The 27870-nt window shown below is 44.8% G+C and overlaps 1 protein-coding gene across 4 annotated transcripts in view; it reads right to left on the reverse strand.

Annotated features, from left to right (window-relative positions):
- Nucleotides 1-27495, reverse strand: part of LOC126538486 (uncharacterized) — a 145687-nt gene extending 118192 nt beyond the window's left edge. Inside the window, exons 1-3 of one of the 4 annotated variants that reach the window (XM_072288017.1) lie at nucleotides 27363-27495; nucleotides 24180-24271; nucleotides 880-1140 (exon numbers count right to left, since the gene is read on the reverse strand). The gene's annotated coding sequence lies outside the window, so the exon portion shown is untranslated. The remainder of the gene's footprint in view (nucleotides 1-879; nucleotides 1141-24179; nucleotides 24272-27362) is intronic. The other 3 variants (XM_072288019.1, XM_072288016.1, XM_072288018.1) reach the window with 3 other exon arrangements.
- Nucleotides 27496-27870: the final 375 nt, after the last annotated feature.

Below are 27870 nucleotides of genomic sequence, written 5' to 3' on the forward strand. Positions count from 1 at the left end.
CCACCTCTCCTCCCGTTTGGAGCAATTCTAGGACACGAGAGAAAAACGTAATTTGGAATGTTATAACTTTCACCAGGCTTTAGCGAAGTTTCCGTGAAGGCTATGACGTCACACGTTATTGTGCTGTGCGAACAGCGTAAGAAGGGCATAAAAATTTTTTCCTAAGCTTCTCACATTGCATTAAAGCAGTGAGTGCGGTCTATGTAATCTATGAAAGTTATCAACAGAAGAAGTTGTCAGCATATTGGGGATATTATGCCACACGGTCTAGGTCAGCCTGCGTGAAGATGCGGAGGACATCAGTGTTCTCTGCTTTTCTCATTAATATTTGTCCTCTCTATACACAAGCATATTTCCAGTTGTGTTGCTTCTTTGCGGCTATTGCTTTTGCCAGTAAAAGTTTGTATTCAGTGCATGAGTGCTCGTTTATGAACACTGGTGTACATTCTGTCAGGCCAAAATCGGCTGCAGGAAGACAGGCTTTTTTCACACATTGAAGCACGTTGTCACGGGTGGCACAGCTCTTAAATTCGATAATGATGTTAGACTGATTTCTGTTTTTTGTTGGAACACGGTGTACGACATCAATATCAGCCATTGTCACCTGCGCAGCAACCTTTGCTGCCAAGGTGGTAACAACTGCCGACAGTGACTCATTGGGTACCCTGGGGATACCTTTCACTTGAAAATTTGTTCTATGACTGTATCGCTGTAGTTCCGTCAGTTCATGTCTAGTAGCCTGCAACTCTTTAGAGAGGCGGCTGTTTTCACTTTTAAGTCAACCTCGTTCCGTTTTTTCCTCGCCTAATTCCCTCTGCAGAGCTGGAGGACAACCCAGGCACGAAGCTAATATTTAGTTAATTAAGTTGTTTTACACACATGTAATGCACAAAAGTGCGGTGAGTAGGCCGTCGATGTGAGCGTGCCTGGATCGTCCACAGCAATGGCTCCGTCGAAATGTGAAGCACGCTTTTATGCTCCCCGTTGCATCATCAAAGGCTTCTGCACAGGAGTAGTGGCGCAGGAGGCCTGCCTCGACTCCAGTTTGACGGGATCTGATTCCAGCAATAACCTGGTGATTAGCTCGGGCACTGGTAGTCACGTTGAGTGTTCAGAGAAGCCAGCGTTGATGACTGCATCCTGTAATGCACAAAAGTGTGGTGAGAAGGCCGTTGATGTGAGCATGCCTGGACCGTCCACAGCAATAAGGGGTCCTTTAATTTCGCTAGTCAAAACAATGTGTGATGGTAGCTAGCGACTTTGAACGGCCTGCCATATAGGTAAGGGCAGAACTACTTTGCTGTAGCCTAATTGATGGCGAGGCATTCCTTTTCAGTCATAGAGTAATTGCCTTCCGCTTTTGACAGCGACCGGCTAGTGTAAGCCATAACACGTTCAAGTCCGACTTTCAACTGGACTAGGACGGCACCGTGGCCTAGTTAACTAGTGTGTGTAGATTTCTGTATCGGCATCTTTGTTGAAGTGTGCAAGTATCGGTGTTGACTGCATGCGTTGTTTGAGTTCTTGAAATGCATCGGCCTGTGGTGTTTCCCACTTGAACTCGACATAACATTTAGTTAGGTGTGTTAGCGGCTTAGCGATGTGTGAGAAGTCCTTAACAAAGCACCTGTAGTAAGCCCACATGCCAAGGTATCTACATGAATCTATGCACTGCCTTCTTGTCGAAGCGCAGCTGGAACTTCGCGATGACTGCTGTCTTCTATGGGTTAGGGCGGACTCCAGATTTGCTGATGGCCCAGGAACAGAAGCTTGTAAGCGAAGCAGCACTTTTCAGGCTTCAGAGTGAGCTCTGATGACTTGATGGCCTCTAGCACTGTAGCAAGCCGCCTAAGGTGATCGTCGAAATTTCCAGTAAAGACATCGACATCATCCAAGTGAACCAGACAGGTCTGTAACTTTAATCCTGCTAATACCATGTCAATCATGCACTGGAACGTTGCAGGCACTGAGCACAGTCCAAATGGCATAACTTGGAACTCATAGAGGTCGTCTGGCATGATGAAGACGGTCTTTCTGCGATCCCTCTCGTTGACTTCTACTTGCCAGTAGCCAGTCTTAAAATCCATTGATGAGAAGTATTCAGCAGTGCAGAGGTGATCCAATGTGTCGTCTATCCATGGGAAAGAGTATACATCCTTCTTCATAATTTTGTTCAGTCGGCGATAATCAACACAGAAACATAGGGTTCCATCCTTTTTCTTCATCAAAACTACAGGAGATGCCCATGGGCTTTTAGGTGCCTGAATACAGTCGTCACACAGCACTTCATCGACTTGTTGCCTTATAGCTCCTCGTTCTTGCATCGAAACTCGGTAAGGGCTCTAGTGGAGTGTTTCAGCGCACTCTTCAGTTATTATACGATGCTTTGCAACTGCTGTTTGTCGAATCCTCAATGACGTCGAAAATCAGTCTGTATCATCGAAGACTTCTGAGCTCTTGCTGCTTATTCATTGGGAGACTTGGATTTATGTCAAAGTCCAGTTCGGGAACTATGGTCGTCGGGGTAGATGCAGCAGTATCCAAGAGGACAAATGCATTGCTGGCTTCCACAATTTCCTCGATGTAGGCGATCGTCGTGCTCTTGTTGATGTGCTTGAACTCCTGGCTGAAGTTTGTCAGCATCACTTTCACTTTCCCTCTGTGCAGCAGGTGTTGGTCGCCCTTGATGACGCCTTCTACGTCTGCAGGTGTTTCGCTGCCATGCCAACGGAAATGACAATGCTGGAGCGAGGCAGGATACTGACATGGTCCTCAAGTACACTCAAGGCATGGTGACTATGAGTGCTCTCCGGCAGTATCTCTGATCTTCGGATGGCATTATCGACTTTGACTTCAGGTTGATGATTGAGCCATGTTGGTTCAGGAAGTCCATGTTGAGAATAACGTATCGTGAACACTGTTGGAGGACAATGAAGGTGGCAGGGTAGGTCTGGTCAGGAACGGTAATTCTTGACGTGCAGATTTCAGTCGGCATTATTAGGTGTCTTCCAGCTGTCCGGATTTGAAGGCCTCCCCACACAGTCTGAAGTTTCTTCAACTGAGTGACAATGGGTCCACTCATCGCAGAGTAGTCGGCTCCTGTGTCCACTAAGGCAGTGAGTGGGTGGTCATTGAGAAGCATGTCAAGATCACTGGTCCTTTGTCTTGCACTTCAGTTTGGTCTTGGAGTCGGATCACGGCTGCATCGCATTGACATGTGGCTGGAATGTCGGTCATAAGGCCTTTGGTCGGTGCATTCTTTGCTTCCAGGCTTCGTCAGGATGGCGGCGTGTCATTGTTATGTCGCCGAGATAGTGTCTTTGGCATCACTGGCAGTGGAGAATCTTTGCCAGTTCGACGAACAGCAACTGCACCTCCATCTTTTCCCAGGTATGGGCTGATCGACCGGCCCTAGGCTTGGCCAGTGTTTGGTCGGCGCTGCAGAGAAAGGTAGCAGCCTGATGACGACGAATGGAACGGTCATTGAGGACTCCGCTAAGTGGCAGCGAGGTAGTCGGCGATATTGCGAAGGCGTTCACCTTGCTGCGGGTTCGCAGCGTTGACGGCGAACTCTAGTAGTCCCATTTCACGGTACGGGCACCGAATGAATTTGTTGTTTTATGGCGCAAGGGCCAATTATGACCAAAGAGCACCAGGTCAGTGTTGATGAGTTGGCAGTGGATAGATGAATTCAGAGAGGTTGGTGGGACGTAGCTGCAAAGGAGCCTAAAAGTTATCTCTGTAAAGTGCATAAAACCTATATGCAATAAAATTATAGCAATGTCTAATGAGGAGCACTAAGAATACAAAAGATACATTGTGATAGAATGATGATATTTTAAAATACATGAAGCCAAATGTTTGCAAGAAGCACTACTGCCTTAAGAGAGCCCTTGAAACGGAAGGGCCTGGAGGCATGTGCTGTACAAAAATATTATCACAGCAGCATCCTCTGGAAAGAGGATGAGCTAACAACATGTAAGACAACATCGTTTAAGAAACTTAGGACTGCTCTGGTGTCAAACAATGGTTCTGTACCAAGAAACATTACAGGATGAAGGGGTATGTGCTGCTAGTATGCTAACGGAAAGTGTTTCTTTCTGTCTCGGCTTCCCGACACTCCAGGAGGGTGTGAAGGATGGTGAGCCTTTCACCACATCTACTGCAGGTTGGTGGTTCATTTCCAGTTAGCATATGTGCGGCATATGTGTGTCGTATTCTGAGACGACATAATAGGACATCTGTTCGTTGTGTTTTCGTTGCAGAGGGCCAATAACCTAGTTTTTACTTAATTAAGTGAAGCTTATTATTTGTTTCAGCATCGCATAAGTGCTGCCAGTGGCACGGTATGGGCACCGGCGATAGATGTGGCCTGCTTCTCTGCAGTGATAACACAGTGGATGGTGATTGGGGGCGCGTCAGACATCAGCCTTCCTTGGAATGCTGTACTGTGTGACGGTCGGGCATGCTCGCAGCGACGAAGGTGGACAACGGAATTGCAGCGCTGCAGGGCCCTGGCTCGGGGGCGGAGGTGGGCCATGACGGCGGGTGACAGTGGCATATGTCATTGCTTCTAGCAAGAATTGTGGCAATTGGGGCAGCACCTGAGGAACTCCAAGTAATCGCTGTAGTTCCTCTTTGACCATGTCAGTGACCGAGGCCACCTGGGTTTGCGACAAAGGCAAGATCTTGCGCAGCTCTTCATGCAAAATGGCCCTGATGGTCTCTTGGAGGTCATCAGAACCCAGTGCTTGGATGGTGCACTGCAGCATGAGCGCTTGATGGTTATATTGCCTGGCGCATATTTCCAGAGTTTTCTCAATTGTCAATGCCTCCATCGAAAACTCAACTATGGTCTTTTGCGGGTTGCATTATTGGTCCGGCAAAAAGTACTTACTTGATGTCCCGCATCAGGAAGCGGACTTTTTTCTCCTCCGACATTTCCGGTTCAGCATGACGGAAAAGACGGGCTGTCTCATCCGTGAAGATCTCAATGGTCTCATTGGGCAACTGCGCTCAGGTTTCGGCTTCAGCTCGCTCTTTGTGCATGACACTTGTGAATGTCTGCAGGAAGCCACTTTGCAGAAGGTCCCACGTAGTTAAGGTGGCTTCTCGATTGTCGAACCACGTCCTGGCAGCATCTTCCAATGCGAAAAAGGCATGGCGCAGCTTGTCATCGCTGTTCCAGCTGTTAATGTAGCGACCCTCTCATACGTCTCCAGCCAGCTTTTCGGGCCCTCAAATGTTGAACCATGGAACGTCGGTGGCTCCCTGGGCTGCTGCAGCACGATCGATGTTGGCAATACTGGGGCTGTCGTTGTAGCTGCTGTCATGGCAGTGCACTTCATGGTCTTCTCAGGCGATAATCCATGCTCCGGGGGCAGTCCTTGCAGCCAGCGGCTAGCTCGCTGGTTCTTGGCAACGTTGGTGTTGTCTTCATGGCTTGGGCTTGGCTCACTGCTTTGTGTTGGCGTTCAGTGCATGAACGCACCAGCACCTCCACCATATGTCATGTAGTAGCAACAGTGAATAATACAGCGGCAAATCTGTGAATGACAAAATTTTCATTGGGTGAATTTATGCCCACAAAATCAAGTTACACTCAAACACAGCAATAGCGGCAAACACGGTCGGCGATCGTCGAAATTTGATCTGTGAGGCAAGTGCGTCGGCTTTTATATGAGTCATCAAAGGCTCCAGAATAATCGCTGGTGTCCACGTGTCTTCCAGGAAGTCCTACTCAATTCGGGTCACGCATACAAGCAATCAGATTACACAAGGTGCAGTGACAACAGACAGCGGATTGAACCCTCGATAACAGTCGAGAAACTTCTGATACATGCAGGTGCATCCTGCACTGAGCGACAACATTTCTCAGATGGTGAAATGTGGTCACCCAATAAACAAGTACACATGTTAATATTCCTGCACCCATGCTCATGATGACAGCGGAAAATTTTCTCAAATTATGCCGTCCAAGCGATGTGGTAACATAATTTTTGGGTCAAAATGTGCATACCTGCCAAACCAGGGACTTTGAAATTCAAGAGATACGCCAAGTGGGGAAGGAATTACCAACCATGAAAAAAAATTTAGCTTTTTTCCGGGTCACTGCAAGGTCACACACAGCTCTGAATGGCTGCCAGTAAAGTTATAGGTCATCTCGACCATCGTACTGCGATGGGAGATGGTGTGTGCGCACATGTATAATTAAGGAATATGTACCATATAATATATAGTACGTATTCCAAATGGGCCATTATGAGAGGACAAACGTTCTCCCACAGTGGCCCATCTGGACTTTTACCACGTAACCCTGCTGAACTATGGTGAAGCTAACTTAAAAGAGCCAGTTTTTAGGCCATGCATATTTGACCTTTGTGACATGTGTGCTCCTCAATGCATGTTTCTATATGAAGTGAACTGAGTTAGTCCTACATTGTGCACAAAAGACGGATTTAAATTTGACTTCGGCTAGCTGCTTACGCATAAGGCCAACAATGCAATTGTGGCTGCATGATGCGTTTTCTTTTATTATTATTATTTATTTATGAATATTTCATTTCTTTTTCTTATTTGCAGTCGGCTAGGGACAGTTTTTCGGGAGAGTTATGGCCACGTCTGTGCAATGAGAAGAATTGGTTGGAATTCAGGAGTCTCCTGGACAAATCAGGAAGTTTGGCCGATATGCATGTTTCACCGCAGACCCAGAGTGCCACAATCAGCCCTGGAAAGGAAAGAACTCTAATGTGTTTTTGTTGCGATAGTGATTATGTGGACACTCCCGGCATATTTTTTTCGTCGTCGTGACCGCAATGTTCCGTATAAAGTCTAGGAGCGATAACATCTGCAATGGGGACAGACTGTGAGTGCTGGTTGCTTCGTCTGCGCTGTGTTTTTGCTGTTTAGTTCAAGCTGAAGCAAGGCAGCACAAAGGTAAATTCACTCACTGCTGCTGCTGTACTTGCTCACTCCAGTGTTTTAACAGCGAGTTCCTGCGGTCATCGAGTCAGATGTGGTCCTGTTTGCTTAGGCTTTCGTCACACCATACTATTTGTTAATTTAGTTAGTAAGGGAATGCTTGCAAGTTTATACCGCACATAGAACTACTATCCTTACTTCGTATAGCTGTCTACTAATTTGCTATCGCAATCGATGCAGCGCCTTCTGGGCGAAACTGCAACTTTTTATTCCAAATCCAGCGTTAGCCCTTCGTGATAGTTCGAAATGGATCAGGGCTTGCCCATATGGTCTTAAAGACAAATTGGAATTGTTTTATGTTATGCCAACCCTGGAGATAGAGATGCCCGCCTGCTGAACCCACTGCAACATGTACCTCCTTAATATCTAGTTTGCTTGCAGCACCACCAGCCTAGTTTTCTTTGTTTTGTGCCTTAGCTAGGGATTGCTACGCCACTTGACCCACTCAACTGTATACTAGTACACTCTAAATACAGCCGCTCTGGCTGTGCCGACAGCAGCGACAACAGCCGAGAGCGGGCGCACGCACACTGGCCACTTGCCCGAAGTGCATAAAACTACAATGTTATAAGCGTGAAAATTGCAAGAAACTGTGCGGGAGGCACCATCATGCTGCGTGTGGAATGAATGGCTGCACTCTTTTCCGCAGAACGAATCTGCTCGCTGTTCGCGGTCACTGTCGAAGTACACACACCGAAGCCGTCCTGGCACAGCATGCTGCAATTTCGGCGAATTTTCTGTGTTCAGCGCAATTTGACACAGAAATTTGCATTTGTATCATAATACTTAAAACTTGGCAGCAGCGAGAGCAGCAAAAGTTCGTTGCTCACAAACCTGTTTTCGTTTATTGCAGTCAACGGCGCGCTGGCGAAATCGGTGCATCTACACGTGGTCTATTGATTGTACTGCCACGCATTGCTGACTGCACCACACGCATCGAGAGGCCAATCGACGCATCGACGCGTGCCGAGGCACGAACACTGCCTGATGAAGCAAGGACACTACCGACGCAGGGCAGGGGGAACCTTCCTATAAAACCTGCTGCATTGCAGCCCTGCACCTCACTTGGCAGCAGCGAGGGCAGCGAAAGTTCATTGCTTACAAACCTGTTTTCATTTATTGCAGTTGACGGCGCGCTGGCAAAATCGGTGCATTTACACGTGGTCTATTGAATGTACTGCCACGCATTGCTGACTGCACCACACGCATCGAGAGGCCAGTCGACGCATCAACACGTGCCGAGGCACGAACACTGCCTGACGAAGCAAGGACACTACCGACGCAGGGCAGGGGGAACCATCCTATAAAACCTGCTGCATTGCAGCCCTGCACCTCACTTGGCAGCAGCGAGGGCAGCGAAAGTTCGTTCCTCACACGCCTGTTCTCGTTTATTGCAGGTCAGCAATCATTTTCTTGTTACACAAGTATCATTCAAATTGCTGCCTCTCTGCTGCCAAAGTGACAATTTGGTGCTGTGAATATGAGCGAATTACCAAAGTTTCGAGAAGAGATAAAAAAAGAAATGCTTAAATTCAAATCTGCAATTGAGAGAGAACTACGGAAGGAAATAAGAGACCTAAAAAACAGTGTGAGCTTTTTGAATGAGGAAGTCGAAAAATTAAAGGGAGAAAATGCTGATCTTGCGAAGGACAAGTCTCTAAGGAGCATCAATAAAAAGCTAACAATTGAGTGCGAAGCTTTGAGGAAACAAATATCTCAACAGGATCAGAGGATCACTGCCTCTGAACAATACTCTCGGAAATGTAACCTGGAAATTAAGGGAATACCCAAACTTGCTGATGAGGACCTTCCTAGTACCCTTCATGAGATTGGCACACTGTTAAATGTTCCCATCTCGAAAGATGATGTTGAAAAGTGTCACCGTGTACCTGCAAAAAATCCCACGTCAAACCCAAACATAGTAGTCCAATTCAAGAGCCGCTCCAAATGCAATTCAGTGCTTCAAAAAGCAAAGAAAACGCGCATTTCGACAAAGGATCTTGGCCACTCCTCTAACACGCCTGTGTTCATCAATGAACACTTATGCCCAGTTTTAAAGCAACTTCTTGGCATGGCAATAGCTAAAAAGAAAACAGCAAACTGGAAGTTTGTGTAGACGAATGATGGGCCTATTCTTGCACGGAAAGATGGAAACTCGCGTGTTCTGCACATTCGTGAAGCATGTGACATTGAAAAGATTGCTTAGAATCGCTGTGCACTGTTGTGATGAATCTTTTCTTTCGCCATGGCGATATCATCTCATGACATCAATAATTTTGTAGCGAGTCACTTTCGTGACAAACTGTGCTGCTTTTATTTAAAAATTCGTTCAGCACGACACAAGGAAGATGAACTATCTGCTTTTCTTAACACCTTTTCTTTTACTTTTGACATCATAATGATTACAGAGACTTGGTATACTCTAGAAGACCAGGTTTACAGGCAAGATAGTTATAACACTTACTTCCTCAACCGTACATATTAAAAAGGTGGTGGCCTTGCCGTTTTAGTAAAGAACGACATAGACTCTCATATAGTACCAGAATTTTCTTTTATTAATTCTGACATGGAATGCTTAACTCTAACGTCATGAAATTACGTTTACTCTGTCATATACAGACCACCTGATTCATCTGTAAATAATTTCACCACTGTTCTTGAAAAATTATTCAATTACGTTAACAACAACTTGTGACTAATTCATGGTGGCGACATTAACATCAACGTACTAAAGTTTTCTCCCCTCGTAACTGAGTTTGTGGCTACGGTTGTGTCAAATAGTTACGAGATAGTAACAGATACCCCCACACACATCCCACCAAATTCGGCAACTTTAATTGATGTTTTTATTACCAACATAAACAAAGATAACGTGGAGTCAGGTGTATTGTGTTACAATATGAGCGACCACCAGCACTTTATTTTATTACAGACAATACTACCAAAAACCGACGGAGTTACCGACTAGAACAGTTCAAGACATCACGCCTCTTAGCTGCTTTTAGCACAAGTCTTTCCCAAACAGATTGGAGTACAGTCTACCTTTCATTAACTGCAGATTCAGCCTACGACATTCATGGCTATCCTTAAACAAATTTATTTGAAGCATCTTAAAGAAAAGGTTGTAAAGGAATGTCGTAAGTATCGAAAACCATGGATAAATCATGAATGTTTAAAAATGATCAAAAAGAAAACGAGACTTTTTAGAAGGTTTTTAAGAACTAGAGACATGTCAGACCTTAAAACATTTAAAGAAATCTGCAACAAAGTAAATGCGTTTATTAGGAAAGAAAAAAGAAATTATTTAAGTCAGCAATTCGATCCAGACCTGCAGTGGGAGTGCAAACATCTGGAGGAAGCTTAATATGTTCCTTCACAGGACCCCTATTTGCTCAGGAATTACGGAAATAGAAATAGATGGCCGCATTGTTAAAGATCTAGAGCATGCAGAAAAATGTTACCACTTTCTCATAAACGTTGTACAGCCAACGCAACAATTACAGCCAACGGTAACTCGTGCAGAGACTACAGAAACGAACAGCATCTTTTTCGCACCAACCGACGATCAAGAAATAGCCTTAACGTTCTCTATGCTAAAGAACACCAGCGCGTGACATAGATAGTTTTCAGATATCTCCGATCAAGCATGTAATTCATATTATAGCTCCTGTGCTCAATCACATTTATAACCTGTCTTTATCGACAGGCTGTTTTCCAACACAAATGCAAACGTCTGTTGTCACTGCGCTATATAAAAAAGGGGACAAAAATGACCTTGCGAACTACCGACCCATTTCTATATTACCGATATTTTCAAAAGGCTTTGAAAAAATTATTTTTAGAAGAGTTATAAACTTTTGCACCAAATTTCACATAATAACAAAATCACAATACGATTTCATGAAGGGCAGGTCGACTGAGACTGCTTTACTAGCCCAAAAAGAAATAATTCTAAAATCTTCTGAAGATAAACTCTGCATTGGAATCTTTGTAGATTTTTCAAGGGCCTTTGATCGTCTCTGTCATTACACTTTAATTGAAAAACTAGAAACGTATGGTATTCGTGGCATCCCACTTTCCCTCTTGAGATCATACCTTAAATGCCAATCGCAATGTGTAAAAATTAACAATTACTGCTCTTCTCTTCAGCCGATAATCACTGGGGCACCACAAGGTTGCATTTTAGGGCCACTGCTTTTTAACTTATACATCAACAATATTGTAAATATTAGTGATAAACCTCAAAATAAAATCTTTGCCGATGACACTAGCATTTTCTTCACTGGTAATGATATGGGTGCATTGATTACACTTATCAACACTACATTAGAGAGCCTATATGCATGGAGTCAGCGAAATTCATTAGTCATTAACGCATCAAAAACAAAAGCTGTTATTTTTCACTCGCGGATGCAGCTTACTTCTACACGCGATGCCTTATGCTTAGGTAGTGCGACGATTGAAATTGTAGAGACGGTTAAAACTTTAGGAGTGTTTTTTAATTGTATAATGTCATGAGAACCACAAATTAATAAGCTAATAACTAATATTTCCAAATGTGTAGGTATACTTGCACGACTGCATTCCTTGCTTCCAGTTTCCGTTAAGATAACACTTTATAACAGCTTGTTTTTATCACATGTCAGTTATTGTTTTTTGGCATGGGGAAGTACAACAGCAGCGAAAAGCAGCGAACATTAATAGACTATAAAAACTACAAAAAAAAAGCGATTAGGTACATTGCTAATGTTCACTATTATGCACACACAGGTGAATTATTTAAGCGGTTTAACATTATCTCAATTCACCAGCTTTGCGAGTATTACCTAGCAATAAGATATAAAAAATCCCTGCTCAATAGCAATCGCGCTTTTTTGGATATTTTTCAACTAGAACCGTACGCTATCCCATACCCTACTCGTCACCAACAACACTGGCTCATTCCATTGTGCAGAACACACTTTGGCCGACAAATGCTTCGCTTCACTGTTCCTGTTTTATTAAACAAATTAATTCAAAAAAGGATAATAATTGAAGAATGTGACATACGTGTTATTAGAGAAGCCCTTTTATCAAGAAATCAACGCAATATTACTTATCACTAACTAAACTTTCAGTGTATATTGGAATTTGTCTTCATGTATTCTACTGTGTAATTTAACCGTAAGGAAATCTGTGTATCTATATTTTCAGTTCATGATGAATCTATGTGTGTTACGACTTGTAAAATATTAACCCCTTCTTGCTATGAACAAATTTTGTTCGTCTGTCCTCAATGCATGACATGTATCAGGGAGGCTCTGGTTCCGCTCAAGTAACTGATGTCACTTTTATCCTGAGCCTGCCCTCATCCTTGAGACGATAATAAACTGATTTGATTTGATTTCAATGGCGCATTTGGCACAGGAGTCCCACCCCTGGTCATTAAAATCTGTCTGCAGGTTAAGTACGTCATATATTTATACATGACTCATCATACAGTGCAGCATAATCACTGGTGGTGCACTCCAGAATGTAGACCAATGATTGTGCCCTGCATGCAATTTGATTACACAATTTTTTCGGTATAGGATTGGCAACAACATTAAAGAAATTTCCTATATATGAAAGTGCGTCTTGCGCTATGCGATAGTTTTGTAATAGATTTTAGCTGGTGAAAAACGGTTCCCAGTGAAGGATAAACAAGTATGCAAGTCAATATAAAAGCTAGCGTCTCAAGGCCAGGTATCGCGAAGACCAGTTGCACTGCAGAGTTCTAACGAGAGACAAAGTTAGGGAAGATGACCATGTGAGATGACAAGCAAACCAACAACAAGCTCATTCGGACTCAAGAGGCAAAATAAGGTCAATTTTGTGGAACAAAAAAATATAAATAGAAAAGCCCGATGACAAGAGGACAGCTTAAAGGAGTACCAAAACAAAATCTTTAAGTCGAGATAACTTGTGAGGTATATTTCATTGGAGACACACAGCACAAAGAAAATATCAACCGCCAGTGTAGCTTTAAAACATATTTAAAATTTGTTTTAAAGTATGTGCGTGAAGAAAACTGCAATGCAGAGCACCTCGCGGCATTAGTATCAACAAGGTGGGTTTGCAAACATCGCAGGGCATAACAATTACAGCCCTACGACACGAGTTTCCGTTGGCTACCGTGCTCCTTGTATGTGCCCTTGAGCATCCCATGACCTAGCCCTTCATTGCTGCCCTCCCACTCTTCCCTTGTTGTTAGTCGTAGTGGGACATGTCGCTGCAACAACTTGTGTCATGCCCGTTGAGATTTCCCACACTATCTGCGTTGACTGGGCTGCACTGATGATACATGAAACATCAGTACAGCGCAATGCCGAGTGCATACTGCATCGTTGGCTCCTGCCCAACTCATTCAGGGCTGGGTATATATCCATGCATAGGTTTCCCTGCGATGGCCCTCCGCAGCAGAAATAGACCCCGCTGAAGAGCAGTCGTATTTGCACACCTCACTTCAAGCACAGAAAAACATTTATTTTATGCTTAGCTCTGCTTTGCCTTACCGAAATTTCGCAAAAAGATCACATTTTATTGTCCGGTGGTTCATTATAACACATGGCGCTCTTACTAGACTGATATTCAAGAAAAATAATATGCAAATTGGCCTTCATTTACAGGGAAGCCAGCTGTTGCCAAGACGACGCTAGCATGGACATGTGTCGCTGCCTATAACCAGCTGCTGAAAGAAAGGTTGTTGTTCCAGCAGGGTTGCCACGTGGGAAAGGCGGTTGGTTTGAAGATGCCTATGTCTAAAGTTGATCGGCCTCATTATAGTGCCTAGAATATACTGGCTAGTGTGTCGTGCATCCGCTTTGTTCAATGGAGGAGCCGCCTGTGATGAATGCCCACGGTGACGGTGGCTGGCAGAGGTAGCAGCCATACGGGTGGGTGAAGACTGCACGTCATCTGCTTCGCACATCAGTTTCGCAGCTGTTGCTTTGGTTTCTATGTTTGCGTTTTCATTGTCATTACAGTGTTGCGTGCTTGTTCTTGGTGCTGTCAAAGAGTGAGCACGTGGCTGCTGTGTTCGTGTGCCTGTCATGAGGAGAACTATGTGGTGGCAGTGAAAAAATGCCAAAGCTAATGAGACAGTGCCAGGAGAGGACCTGCTTTGTGCAATTGTGTAGAAGCGGTTACCGCTTGAACAAAGAGCGTGTATCCTTGTTCAGTCTACCATCTTATGCGAAGCGGCTAGCAGAATGGGCAAGAATGATCAGGAGAATGGACAGGAGGCTGACACCAACTGCTGTGGTTTGTGAAAAACACTTTGAAAGCAATTTAATCGAGCGCGCATTCTCTATCCCCGTGAACGGCGTTGTCCACGAGATTCCCCGCAATAAACCCCGTCTGAAACCCAACACTATACCCATGATATTTCCTGCGTATCCTAAGCACCTCGTGCCTAAGTGCCAGAAAAAAGAAAAAGAAGAAACCAGTGCGAGCAAGATCTAGAGCTTGCAACAAAGCAGCACAGACGTGCAGAGTCAGTTGCCTCTGAACTGTGCTCAGTTATTGAGAGTGCGGAATCGGAGGGCCTCGAAGGTGCCCACCACAATGCTGCTGTACCTGAAGAGTGCACCCCATGCAGTAGCTTTGAAGCAGCAAGCGCACAAAGTAATATGCAGCTCAGTGCTTGCAAAACACTACTGAAAGTCGCCACCCGTTCAGCAACCTCTTTATTAAATCGCGTGGATGAAAGTGCCATCTCTGCCAGCAGAATTAGTAGCTTATTTTTATTGTGAAGCTGAAATAAATAACTTTGCCACCCTTTTCATTGATAAACTGGTATTGTTCGAAAAGCCATTGCCTGCAAGACAGTCAGTAGTATACCTCATCCAGTCCTGTCTTGTGCCTGCATTTGACTGTTGCTACGCTTGAATACAATCTTTGTTACGCTTAAATAAAAGCTCCATTTCCTACTTTTCTTCACGTATATCAGGCATAAAAAGAAAAGTGCATGTGTTTACCAGGTACAAAAAATGTATAGCACACGGAACACCAGGAGTCCATTTTACAGGCTAATTTATTTACTTATGATCATACTCTCTGGGCCCAATGGGCATTATGAGGGGATGGGTGCATGGTTTACAAACAATCAAAAACAGTGAAACCTATGAGGACAACAATAAGATAAACAAGCAGAAACAACAGCAAATAAAAAGAAAAAGAAAGAACAGCGAAATTCGATCGAGTCATTTCAAAAGATGATCGGTTACAGCGGTCTTGAAGGGTTATGCATTATGGTTATGCATAGCATGGTTAGCATGTTAGCATGTAACATAGCATGGTTATGCATGGAACATTAATAGAGCAGTAATATAACCTTAGCATACTTTTACTTTATTAGAATAAAAAGGTAATCTAAAACTCATCTTTAAAAGAATTACGCTGTCATCATCACTAGAATAAAAAACAGCTGTCTTTAGCTATCACCTAAGAGACGCGAAGGTGAACGCCTTGTAAAGCCTACTGTAATCTACCCTAATCCTCCTTCATCCACCCTAATACACCTTAATCTTACTTAATACACCATAATCCCCCCTAATTCAGCTGAATCCACCTTAATCAAATCATTAATCAATCATTAATTAAATTTGTTGATCTTTAATCATCTCTCATACACGGCTGGACATACTTTGGTTCGCTTCTGGCCATCGTTGGGTAGCATGATATGTTCTGTACCTCACAGCATGACCTTGAAACACGGAAATCTAAGGCTTTTGCCTTAAAAATTTAGTTGTTCCTTCGCCAGCATAGAAACACAGGAGGTTCCAAGCTCGAAGCCGAGCTGAGGTAACACAAGCTTTTCACGTAAGCGTGGAGCGCTAAAGAAGCCTGTTATAATCAAAACAAACCCTAATCAGTAATCAGCTATCCACATTTGAACTGTGCTGCTGCTACGGCTTAATAAAAACAAAAAGTGCAGCATCCCGCTTGCTGATGCTGTGGAAACACAGCGGGCTATGAAGACCAAGTGGTGCCGTGGCACCCACCTGCAGTGCAGCACTCCTAGCGGCAGCCGCCGACATTCACAGCACACTAGCCAGTCTATTGCAGGCCCTATAGCCACGTCTAGTATGGTAGCAAACTTTGTCTCCAGTAACTTGTCGCCACTAGATGATGAAATGAGCACGTCAATGAAGACATCACATGGCACTTGTACATAGATGGAGAAAAAGAACTAATAACAATGATCTCACACCAGGATTCACATCACAGTTTTATGCGATCACGTGACCAGCTATGTTTAAAAACCTGCTGTCTCCACTCGTTCTCTCATTGCTCTCTGAAACTGAATTTTGGACTAGCTGCTATAATCAAGGCTCTAAATAATTAAACGTCGCACGCTGAAGCAAACGAAGTTTAGTGCCATGATGACTGGGTCATTAGCTACTTAATGCAACGGAAAACACAAAACACAAAATGCTTGCTTCAGCGCTCCTTTAAGGACACAGCGCCACCTAAAATATCACAGTGAGTGCAGTATATTGGTCGGCACCACAAGAAAGCAGAAAAAATAAACCAAGTGGAACAACAACAACCTATGAACACATGCACCTGCTGTCATTCGTTCACATGTGAAATCTCTTTTTCAAAAACTACAAGTGATGGCATGCCTGTGCAATCAACTTCAAAAGCCTCCCTGATGTACACAACTGTTGGAGCCAGTATTTAATGGTAATTAAATCCTGGCTTGTTCATTGTATGTTGATGAAACAAATGGCTGGCACCCACATATCGCACAATGGACTGCCAAAGTAATACAGGGATGTAGTTCAATAGCGTGGCTGTTTGGGCGTGTTGGTAAGACATGAAAGAAAACATTTAAGCGCACAACCAGAAGACGATGGTGAAAGAAGACAGGCAACACACAGGCGCTCGTGTGTCTCGCGCCTTCTTTCACCATCCTCGTCTCCTGCATTTAACTGTACTGGAGAGCTCTGGGTTAATGATGATCACCTGGTGTTCTTGCACTCAATGCTCAGTGTAGGAGTGTCTTAATCAGATTAGTATTCATTTGGAACATCACCCCGTCTTCGGTACGTATCTAACCTCTTTCACATATCTCCATGTTGTCTACTAGCTTGGACCACTAGGTATGTGCTGGCTGCTGTCAGGCCTAGTACACCACTTCAGAACTGCCTATGTGATACTGGTAGGTGTGCAATCCCTCAGAATAGACGTGCCAAGGTGACACAAGGGGTATAGAGCCTTAAATCGTACATAGGTGTACATCGTGTTGTGCAGGTTTGAGTCCAATAAGGTGGTCTAGTGAGGCTCCGAAATTCTCGAAGCAGTGCAGCAAAAAGTCTGTCAGGGACAGTGGTAAGTCGTGCGTGGTAAGTCGTCGGACAATGGTAAGAGTCACATAAGTAGAGGCTACGCCTACGACTAACATGTGAGTCACGCTGCCAAGTAGTTGTCGTGTGACATCGACCAGGAGGCCATGACTTGTCAGGAAGTCAGCTCCGATGATCGCACGGCCGACGCTGCCCAAAAAAAATACCCAACAGAAAGCACGGCGTAAGCCCAAGTTCCGGATGAGCAATCGCTATGTGTAGGCAGGATTTCTTGTGCCGTTTACTGCCTGAAAATAGGAAGTTGGTGGCTGTTTACGATCCATGTGCTACACTGGAACGATACTGACTTCAGCACCCATGTCGACCAAGAACTGCTAACATGTGGCACAGTCACAGACGTAGTACGGGTGACTTGCACCTTGGGCCAAACCACTCGTCGTCTCTAGAAGTGGGCTGAATGGTTTTGCAGACAGCGGCACGCATCCTCTCCAAAATGGCTGTGGTTTCAGCACCCTCCAGGTGAAGTGGGGGAACATGCACGGGAGGCATGTGTGCAGCGAGAAGTGCTGGTGCACCGACGACAATTGTGAGAAGGCAAAGAGCACCGATGTTCTGCGACAGAGACAATATGCTCAAGGCAGTCGCAGAGGTTGTCAAATGACGATGACTTCGTTGCTTGATCGGCTGCTCATAGGAATTGGGTCTTAAATGGAGGTGAGAGCTGAGACAGATGGTGCAGTGACTTCCATCGTGTTGGTAGCCACCAAAGAAACAAGGTCAGGAAGGTTGACGTTACCCGCAGCAAGGACCCTTTGTAGATTCTTCAACAGGTGCAGCAGGAACAACTCGCACAGAAGTGTGCTGTCTATGTGAGACGTGGTCAGTGCCAGCAACAAACACAAGTGCCGAAAAAGTTGCAAAGGCCGACAATCTCCGATCTCTTCTATGGAGAACAACTGTTGTAGATGACTGTGTGGCGATGGCGGTGTGCGTTGTAGCAGTGCGGTTTTGAGATCTCCATGTGGCGTAGGGGAAAGCAGCCCAGACAAGATATCGTTAAGTATGGCAGCTGCAGAGAGCACGGAGACGACGAAGTCACACTCGCGCAGCTGGGGGTGAATGCTGGTGACGGGAAAGTGGAATTCCGCCTGAAGAAACCAGGTGGCCAGGCTCTGGTCCCAAAATGCCGGCAGTCGGATGGTGACAGGCGCAACTTCCGTGGGGTCTATGGTGCCTTCTTAACCCTCGGTGGGCAGTGTTGGCTGCTTGGTCGACATGGTCCCACAAAAATGTAGAGAAGTCATTCGGGTCACCACACTGTGGGGCCTTGGACAGAGTAAATTGTAGAGGAGGGATGTCAGGCTCAAACGAAAAGTAGATTTGTTATGGCTGGGCCCAGAGCCTAGCATGAGTGCATGCAGCATGAACCGGCACGTCTCCGCTGCCTTTAGCGAGGTGCAGCTGCAGAATATCAAAGCGATAGCGCCCTATTTACAACCTCTGCCCTCCCTATTTACAACCTCTGCCCTGAGCACGGCCACATGATGGATGAAACAAATTGCAGCCAGGACACTAGTGATAGTGGGGGTTGCTACGGAGTTTGAACTGGGGTGCAATGACTGCAACAAGATATACTCTGTCATGGTATCACTCGGCGTTGTGGTTGGGAGTGGGATTGCTGCATCATGTGTCTGCTGATGTGCCCATAAGGTTTAATGATTTATAACTGGCACGGGGATGTGGCATAAGGATAGAATAATCATCATAATAATCCTCATAACATATAAGATATTACCCAATTATATATATATAAAAAGAAATACTGCTAACAGCATAAATGTAGTCAATCATCTCTAAAAGATGGACATGCCGTCAACTTTTGCATAGAGCCTCCATTAGAATGCAGCCATTAGAGCCAAGAACAAAACCCGCTAAATCATGCCCAGCAGCCCAGCCACTGAGCCACCACAGCGTGTAGACATAGGGCGTATTTCGACATCGCACAGTAGTGGACAAAAATACAATACTGCGGTTTCCAGCGAAATATTATTTACCTATGTCTCGAAGCTATCAATTGTGATGTTCCGGCGAAGAAGACAGAAGAGACAAGAACAGGAGGAGGAAGAAGTGATCAAGATGGATACCTGTAAATAAATGAGTGTATTTTAACTCATACTTTATATTTGGCGCAGCTGACCATGTGGCTTGAAGTGACGTTGGCAAGAAGAACAGATGGGCAGACGACCGTGAAGACCTACCAGCTTGATGGCGAAGATCCAGTGCTTCTTTAGAAATCAGCAACTTCATCGGAACTGCTTCGCATCATCACTGAGAAGAGTCAACTGAACGAAGCGGCCCTCATTGAGAAAGGTGTGGTAAGAATCGATGTTTCTATGTCTGAGTTTGAGGTTATGTTTCTGGGACATTCAAGAATAGATTCCAAGAATGAGACTGAGCACACGAATAACACCTTGTTGCAAGCGCTGTTTCAGCAGCAGAGCATGCAGTTTGAGCAACAGTGACTGATTTTCGAAGCAGTTAGCGACTCGCTAAGAGCACAGAAACCACATCAAGAAGAGTTCCAGCTCGATAGTTTCAATGGGGTGTCCAATGCCGCCAACTTGTGGCTCAGATTTTATAAATACGCATGTGCGCAAAGCCACTGGACGTCATTCGATGACAAAGTATGTAACATGCGCCGTTTTTTATCTGGCAATGCCAGAAAATGGTGGGACATGCGAATCGCAAGTCAATGCCGTGATTCATGGCACAAGTGGAAAGATAGTTTTCTTTCTGCTTTTGAGCGAAATCCGGTTGACAGATGGGACGACGCAATAGCTTTCACACGCAGAGAAGGGACAGCCATGGATTATTTTTTCAGGAGGCGTTTACATTGCCGACCCTAATCTACCGGACTCTGCAATCCTTCCCCTGATAATTCAAGGCATGACTAACGAATCGCAAAGAGAGGTTTGTGTACATCGTCCAACCTCCACGTATGACTTACTTGCTTGCCTTAAGTATGTGTCCAGTGATTTTCTGATTGACGGTCCCATCAAAAGGCATAGTACTCTACCACTGAGCATTGACGCACATGGCGAAACGGTAGAATATTTTAATACCGAGTCCGACCAATGTGAAACGATGGAAAGTGTATACCTTCTGAAGTCAAATCTCTTATTTGTTAAAATGATGGTAAATGGAAAAAGTCGGGACTCCCTGGTTGATACTGGAGCATCCGTAAGCCTGGTAAATCAGGAAGTTGTTCAACCGAGCGAGGTGTACGAAGGAAGAATAGTTAGTGTTGAAAGCTATGATGGAAAAACTAGAAGGTTGCTACACTGGGCAGAAGTAGAAGTTGAATTTGGTGGACATCACCTGAAAGTAGATGCCCTTGTCATGCAGGGTGTTGACTTCCTGTTTATTTTATCTAGACCTGATATGAAGCAATTGAAGATGAATATTTCTCGGCGAGACGAAGTGACTATTGACGGATCATTTAAGCCTAATTTGTGTGGAATTGAAAATTCACATCGGAGAGTTAAAAATGCTGATGAGATACTGACGAATTTTCCCAAACTTATTTGTGTTGAGACGTACCCGCCAGCAGCAGATGTCTTCGAGGTACCGTTTAAGCTTCGTGACGTCACAGTAGTGCGTAAAAAGCCGTACAGTCTCTCCCACGAGAAAAAGAACTGGCTAAAGGCCGAACTGCAGCAAATGCTAAATGCCGGTATTATAAAGCCATCAACATCCACTTTCGCGTCACCAATCACCATAGTACCGAAAGACGATGGCTCATTTCGCCTTTGCACAGATTACCGGCAGATAAACGGCCAGACTGATTTGTTTCCTTTTCCCATGCCCCGAATAGACGAGATCATCAATGAAACTGGTGGATCAAATTTTTTCTCTCGGATCGACCTCTGTAAAGGATACTGGCAGGTGCCACTACAAGAAGATTACAAGCAGTACACTGCTTTTGTAACACCTTTCGATGTGTACGAGTACAACCGCTTACCATTCGGTTGGAAGAATTGAAATCGCTACACTATTTGGGACAGGAAAGAAAAACTGAAATAGCAACAGTGGGAAATGTCATACCCTATCATCCCAGGAGGGATGAAAACCGAAGTCCGGGAGGATGTGATGTTCCGGCAAAGAAGAAGAAGACAGAACAGACAAGAACAGGAGGAGGAAGAAGGGAAGGAAGTGATCAACATGAATACCTGTAAATAAATTAGTGTATTTTAACTCGTACTTTATATCAATTGATTTTCTTTTTTTTTTTCTAATGTATTTACACAGGGTGTCTCTCACGTTGGAACTTTCAAATTCCCCAATTTTTCCATGTTTCCCCTGCCTTCTTGTTAATGAAAATTCCCTGGCTGTCTACAACACTGGAGGTTCAGGCACAAGGAAAGAAACATGGCAGTTTATAACTTGCCAAGTTACTAGCCAGCCTATAATTTTTGACAACTACTGCCATTAAGCTGCAAATAAGGTGGGATAGCACAAGTGTTAAATAAGTATTTTTCAAACTACATTTCTTTCAGCATAATAGTTCTGCAGAAGCCCGTAAGGTGGAAAGAATTAAGTGATAATTGGTGGATGTCTCATTTTCCCTTTATTACTTCTCTCTACCCTGCGGGATTCTGCAGAACTATTAAGCCAAATCCTTGCCTTTTCAAGTTGTTGATAAGTTCAACTTCATCCTGCCATCTGCTAGCCACCTGGTTAGCTCAGATATTAGAGCAGCTGCCCCGGAAAGGCGGTGGTCCCAGATTGGAGTCCTGGACGAGGACGAATTTTTCTTCAACTGCGAGGCTTTTCTTTCAAGGAATCCATATGGGTTTCCTTTGTAGCAATTTCCTACGTTTGAGTGGATGTTTCATTTTCCCTTCATTACATTTCTTTCAGTTAGTAATTTCCTCTGTTGTTTAGTGCAGCCAAACTACTACATTCGAGCCCAATTACCACAATATTCAAGTGCCATAAAAATTCCGCTGTTATAACTGATAATTGCTATAACTGGGTTGCATGAAAACATAAAGATAGGGGGATGGCAGAGGTGGTGTGAGAAAACAATGACGGGGAGGCCACTGTCCCCCCCCACTACCTTCCTCCATCTGCCTGCTGATTGTGTTCACTCGTTTAACTACTTCCTGGTCGCTCCGATCACGGGTAACAAGCCGCAGCTGTCAGCGTTAAAGAATGGCCCTGCTATAATAACTTGAACATGGAGTCACAGGTGGCAAGCGATATGTGAGCACTGCTGAGGCATCGCTTTGGTAACCCCAAAAGAGGCCTTTTAAAGAATGCGAGAAGGATGCCGCAGCAGCCTGCCAGCTTGAGAAATCCAGAAGAAAAGCTGAGGCAAGATCGCCACAAGCATCTCGCCACGTACTTCTCACTGGCTTGACTGAGAAAACCCTATGTCCATCAGCCTTGTGTGCTTTACGCGAAGCTTGCCGACATCATGATGCTCCACATAGTGCAGCAGAAGGTTCCTCGCAACAACGAAGCCCCAGAGGGACTGAATCCTCTGACAACGTTGAGGCAGCCTGCCCTACCGCGTCATCACTGCCACCGTCACCGTTGCTATCCGATGCAACCACGTTCGCAAAGATCGCCTCATTGGTTAGAAGCACTTAGTTTCCAAATCTATAGCCGTGTGCTTTGTTTTTATCGGCAACGTCGTGCATTGCCGATGATCAGCGGGCGGATCAGCCATCTTCCGTTTCAGTGGCGAGCCAAATGAGCCTGAGAAACCACATAGCCAGGAACGATTTCGACGCAATTCAACAAAGACGAACGCGAGCGATTAAACTGTTTGCAGTACTGCGCTGAATGAGGAGCGAGTGAGCAACATGCCAGCAATTTCGGAGCAGTGCAGTTCGCACGGTCCATTCGTGTTTCGGAGGGTGGCACAGCGTCGAGCTATGGGCACAGCCCATTCGTGTTCGGAGGGATAGAAGGGCAACGGGAGAGAGGCGCGCAGAGAAGGCTGGAAAATGAGCACATGGCAGCTGTTGGAGCAGCAGGCCATAGTGCAGCAGCTCAAATTTCTCATTTTCTTTTTTTTTTTTTTTTTTCAGAGATTTCGAATTTCACTACCTTTCGGCTTGGACACCAAGCAGCCACATTTCATTGTTATAACCGATAATGCGGCATCAGAGCATTGTAGTAGGCGGGTTATTTCACCATGGAAAACATACAAAAGTTGACAGTGCAGCAGCTTCACATTGTTATAACCGATAAACGTTAAAACCGGTATCGTTATAAGTGGGTTCGACTGTATTCATCCAGATTGTATTGCACCAAAAAATAAAATTAGCCATTTGCACATTGGTGTTGCCCTTCAAGCCATTTCTGCAAACACCATTTGAGATGCAATTTTCCTTTTAAGAATAAAATCACATGGATGATCCCTTTCCAAATAATAATTGCTTCAAGTGCTTTTTGATACACACAACCACAGCTGCCACCAATTGAAATTTGCTTCATTTAGTTGCATAGTACCAAGAAACAGCAGTCACTCAAGTGCAGAAAAATTTGTAACATGAAATTGCCTGCCCAATCTGCATATTATTTATTTTCAAATGCGAGTTATATCTTCCCTGAAAACTTAGTTTTAACACTTTTATTTCATTCTCAGAAAAATCGTAAATACACAGCAGCAAGATAGATTGCATTACAAATGAATGTTTCATTGAGCTTTGTCATTTTCACACATATGAAGTGCTTCAACTACAGAAACACCTTCGACCATATCACAAGTGATATACTCGTAAAACGTCCACCAAATGTGCGATTTGCCTGATATGAATAATTAAAGCAAAAAGAAAAAGTCCGGCCAGGACTCACCTAAGATTACTATCCAAGCATGAATAGCAAAGCACGTATGAGGTGTAGACTGCAGCTAGGCTCCCCTGACGGGCTTTCCTTCGGACACACACCTAGTGGCACACACACACACGTTACCAGAGTTGGCAGGAAACAGGTTCACTGAAGAGCGGCAAATACCCAGTGCTAATCAGTTTGCCTGTTCAATCTAGGTCAAGGCTTGTCGCAAAACAAGTGACCTCAAACAAGTCGAATACATGCATACTTATGTGATTACTTTGGCAACTGTAAAGAAGGCCAGACAACATGGCTGCAGACTAACAACTTAGGCCCAGGAACAAAAAATACCCACCCAATTTGGAAGTGAGGCCCATGTTCCGACATGGGTGACACTGCACTCATGCCGTGTTTTTTCTCATCCTTTGTTTATCCCACCAGTCTTTATTGGTATGGAATGCGAACTTGACCAGCATGAAGCCTTTGGCACGGGATTTGACTTAAGCCCGTGCAACATAGGCACAAAAAATTTGCATAGCTACTTAATGCCATAAAGTTTATTGTCATTTGCATATGTGCAGACAGACGTGTTCAATGGAATTAAAGCTTAATGGCACTACCAGAGTACAACATTCTCACGACTCATTCAGCCATTAAATGCACACCCTCACTCTTAAGTTAGCTGTTGCAGCTGCACATGAAAAGCACATTTCTGATGCAAACTGAATAAGTCCACATAATAGGCGTATTTGTTTTACTGGCCTTTCGTAACCATTTCACAGTCACTGCCGAGACCCACCATCCCCTGCCACACATACTCGCTTCGTATTTTCCACACACCCCCTGCCTGTCATCCCAAGGGCGAACCAGGGTGGTAGGTCTGTCTGCACTTTGACAGGTGAACTTCATTTATGAATACTTGACAAATAATGAATCCGAAGAGACCGATGAAATGATCACCCAGGCCACGAGAGAAAAAAGAAGAAATGGCAGGGACTGAGTAGTGGAAGGGCAGTTGTGGCCGTCATGAGTGTGGCATGTCTGTACATCTTGACAAATGAAAAAATTTATGTACAGTTCCTAAATATTGAAATGGGAGACAATGGTGACAAACACCAGCTTCAATGTAGCATCAGATGCCCACTGAACCAACATGTGAAATAAACATTGCAGGGGCTATGCAGAACATGGAAACCACTTGGCAGTTAAAGGGTTAAACTTATGCCTGCTAAGTAAGCTCTTTGATGATATTACGAGTTGCAATCAAACTTACTGAACTCAATGCAGCTAATGTCATTTGCCAAGTGTAATGTCATCAAAAAATGATCGCCTTAAGATATAACGACATCAAGAAACATTAGCCTGAACCAGATGGCACAGGTTTAAATTTCTTTGCAGAAGAGTGCAGCCTATTTAGGTCCTAATTAGGCATAATTAGGTAATTTGACAATCTTAGTACTGTGCCACAGCTAGCATCTTACCTTGCCACATTGTTTTCCTCGTGTGCACATGATAAAGTCCTCACCGTTTGTGCAAATATTCCCCTTGTGTACACTTCTATCATTCCAAATGTGTGTTAGCCAGCAGCTGTGTGATCTAGTCATGTCCTATTTTGTTGGTGCAGTTCCCACACAATCTGCAACTTGCAAAATACTGTGCAGGGCCCTCTTCAGCGCTGTGGCTGCACTGGCTGGAAAACAAGGCGCATCTCCGCTATTCCTATCGGTGATATTTCACCGCCTCTCAGCCAGCTTAGCTGCTGGAGTCTGTGCACAGATCAAGTGCTTTTGCTCGGTCAATGTAAATTCTAGGCTAATAGAAAAATAAAATGCTGGTTGTTTCTGACGGAAGTGTTATCTTCAGCCAGGCATTGCTGACATGGTCGGCAGAAAAATTTGGTAGGACGTTCAGGTTTTATCCTAAAACTAGTCACTGAGAACATGTCGACCACATATTTTTACGGCATTTGCCATTCTTAAGCACCTTTGGTTGGAAGATTTCTTGCTTACGTGCAGAACATTTTTGCAGTCAGTCAATTATGCCCCCACAAGCATGGCAAACTGCTCCTTTGCAACATGCATACTTGTATAAGCATGCGGTGCGAACGGGTTAGCATGGACTTAGAGTAAATGGATGCAGCGTGCAAGTCTACAAATACTGTGCAAGACTAAATGTACCTGCAGCTATTACAATGACACTTAACACAAACTGCTGAAAGAGCATGGTAGAATAGTGCATGGCCGGTAGTGCTTTATGGAAATATGAATACTGCACTAAACAAGACGGTTATTGCACTGCAGCTGAACTTCGCAATAACATTGCCCCAATAGTGCCTTTATGGAAATGTTCTCGTTTAAAAGCAGCAGAGCAGCACTTCTGCAATTTACCACCACCAACAGACTGAATACCAAAGGGCTCAGGACCAGAAGTTCAATAACAATTTTCTTTCACGACAATTAGCTCAAGCTACATTGTCAATAAATAAACGCCGCTCTTCTAAAGCGAGGCGACAAGATAACAATAACGACAATGTCTAGAGATTACGACAATCACCGCGGCCGGGCTGATCCGTGCGCTCGACAACGGCAGCTTTCCGCTAAGAAAACAAATAGCTCCAACTTGGCTGATCAAGATTCGCGATGTTACTAATACTGAGCCTCGTTTAATGCGTCACAATGTTCAATAGCGAGCGCAACAATGGGAATATCAACGGCAGTTTAGCAGGAGACAAACTGCGCTCATTATGGCCAGCGTTAACACAGTGCGCGCGTGCGCACCACACGTGCGCCTCACCTGACCGCTTGCCGCACGTGTCCGTTGGTACCAAACGCACCAATCTGACACAGCATTCAGAGACACGCGTTTCTACGCCGAAGTGTAGACTACGGTTTCACGCTGGGATGTGGGGCGCTACCCGGCATCGCAACTGGCGATAAGTGGCTGGCCTCTGCGCTACAGCGAATCGGGGACCCTTGAGCCTTGCGGGCAATTGGCTGCCGTTAAGTGCGACTGACAGTGCATCGCTGTCACGCAATGTAATCATAGCAATCAGAGCCGCGCGCTCAGGCCTTGTTTGTGGCAGTCGTCGGACAGCAACGCAGTGAAGACATGTTTGGGCATCCCCCTCTGCGGTCTTGAAGCACAGGTCGCACGCGGCCGGCATGCGGCACGCGAACAGATGCGCGAGAAGAGCTTGCTGTCGCTCACCGAATGGCTCGGAGCTCGAGGAGCACGCAGCGGTGTGGGTACACGCTCACGACGGAAAAACGCCGCAGGTCGGGCAATTCCGATGCCGCTGTTTACTGACGACGCCGACCTTGGGCGTCACGTGACGCGCTCAGCTGTGCGTCGCTGTCTTATCCGCGAGACGACTGCTGTCGGCTGCAGTCGGCCGCAATCAGCAACGAATTCTCTGTTTCACTTCTTCCCTATCCATCCATGCCGACGATCCTGACGTTTTACAGCGAAACTATTGGAAGGCGTTGTGTTTGAGTCCCCACGTAACAGAATTATGTTTTCTCGCACATTCGAATTGCAATTCCGATTCTATCATTTCTGCAGGTTGTGTGTAAGATCGTACTTTACGAATTTTCTGACGCATTTTACTTTGAGAAATTCAATAAGTTCAATAACACACTTGCGCTACGCGAAGGGCCTACAACACGGAGGAAGGAAACTAAGGAGAGGCCCTGACGTCACTCTTTGTGAAGCAAAA

Source organism: Dermacentor andersoni, chromosome 4 (genome assembly GCF_023375885.2).
Source record: "Dermacentor andersoni chromosome 4, qqDerAnde1_hic_scaffold, whole genome shotgun sequence".
Classification (NCBI taxonomy): Eukaryota; Metazoa; Arthropoda; class Arachnida; order Ixodida; family Ixodidae; genus Dermacentor; species Dermacentor andersoni.